This window comes from Crocodylus porosus, unplaced genomic scaffold (assembly GCF_001723895.1).
Source record: "Crocodylus porosus isolate Cpor-Errol unplaced genomic scaffold, CroPor_comp1, whole genome shotgun sequence".
Classification (NCBI taxonomy): Eukaryota; Metazoa; Chordata; order Crocodylia; family Crocodylidae; genus Crocodylus; species Crocodylus porosus.
The window spans coordinates 36,652,781-36,654,580 of NW_017728951.1; the positions used below are offsets into that span (position 1 = coordinate 36,652,781).

The 1,800-nt window shown below is 53.4% G+C and overlaps 1 protein-coding gene across 3 annotated transcripts in view; it reads left to right on the forward strand.

Moving 5' to 3' along the window:
• Window positions 1-1,800, forward strand: part of MARCH8 (membrane associated ring-CH-type finger 8) — a 158,928-nt gene that overhangs the window by 47,961 nt on the left and 109,167 nt on the right. The window lies entirely within an intron of this gene.

A 1,800-nucleotide genomic window follows, 5' to 3' on the forward strand; every position in this document is an offset into this window, starting at 1 on the left:
CCCCAGCCCACGGTGGCAGCCCACTCTTGCCCTGTGTGCAGAGTTGGGGGGCACCCCCAAGCCCTCGCAGGGCATGGCCAACAGTGTGCCCTTGTCAAGAAGGGTAATGGTACACTGGGCTACATTAGTAGGAACGTTGCTAGCTGATTGAGGGGAGTGATTCTTCTCATCTCTTTGGCACTGGTGAGGCCACATCTGGAGTACTGTGTTAAGTTTTGGGCCCCCCACTACAGAAAGGATGTGGAGAAGTTGGAGAGAGTCCAGTGGAAGGCACTGAAAATGGCTAGGGGGCTGGAGCACATGACTTCTGAGGAGAGGCTGAGGGAACTGGCGCAGAACTTCCGAGGAGAAGACTGCGGGGTGGATTTAATAGCAGCCTTCAACTACCTGAAGGATGGTTACAGAGGGGATGGAGCTAGACTGGGGTGGGCAGTTTTTTCAGCTTGTGGGTCATTTAATGTGTTTGGATGAGCTGTTCAAGGCCACGCCCAAAATCTTTCAGAAAATATTTTAACAAATTCTAGATAAAAAAAATGAACCATATACTACATATCAAACATCACTATAACATGTTAATTTTATATATATATTTTTTTAAATCCCCAATTTAAGGTGGGGAGGGGTTGAGTAGTGTATATAGAGGCGATTGCATAATAGCTTAAAATAATCTTACTTCTGTATATTGTGTGCTGGCGGGGGGAGGAGTCGGGGGTTGGGAGGCTGCCTGCATGCTAAGTTGTGGGAGCCAGCCAGGGGTGGCGGGAGGGAAGGGAGGCAGGGGGCATGTGCAGCAGAACTTGCCTGCAGGTGCGGGCTGCCCCACAGCACTCTGTATAGGGCCATGCTCTATTTGCTTCTGCCGGGGGCAACCTGCTCTTTGCTCCCATCCACCCTACACCTGCCTGTGGCCCCAGCCCCAGGCAGCATGCATAGCTTCTCGGCAGGGCTGGTCATGCTGCTGCTGCTCATTTATTTTCCAGTGGCTCTTCCTTCTGCTGCATTGCTCCAGGCAGTAGGTAGCAAAGGGAAGTAGCAGCAGCCATGGAGGCAAGTTTCAGGCGGGGGGGGGAAACTGCAGCTGGGCAGCTCCTGCTTGAGTGTGGGGCTTCAGCTCTGGCTCCCAACCGCCTTCTACCCTTTTCACTCACCCAGCATCATAAGCAATCATCTGTAGGTGACCAAGTGGGGGTAAGGCAGCCCCATTGGGAAGCTGTGTGGGCTGGCCAGGGCTAGGGCAGTGCTGTTGCCAAGTGCCGGCAGAAGCAGGAGCGGGCCTAGCTTGGCCTCATGCAGAGTATCGGAATCGTAGAAGTCGGGTCGGAAGGGACCTCGTAGATCTTCAAGTCCGACCCCCTGCCAGGGCAGGAGAAAAAACTGGGCTCAAATGATCCCAGCTAGGTAGGCATTAAGCCTCCTCTTAAAGACCCCCAGGGTAGAAGCCAGCACCACTTCCCTTGGAAGTTGGTTCCAGATCCTAGCTGCCCTAACTGTGAAGTAGTTCTTACGGATGTCTAATCTAAACCTACTCTCCAACAACTTACAGCGGTTATTCCTTGTCATGCCAGGGGGTGCTAGGGGAAACAAGGTCCCTCCCAAACCCTTTTGGTCCCCACTAGTGAGTTTATTGACTGTCACCAGGTCCCCCCTCAGCCTTCTCTTGTGAAGGCTGAACAGGTTCAGGTCCCGCAATCTCTCATTGTAGGGTCTGCCCTGTAGTCCCCTGATCATGTGAGTGGCCCTCCTCTGGACCCTCTCAGTGTTGTCCACATCCCTCCTGAAGTGGGGCGCACAGAACTGGAC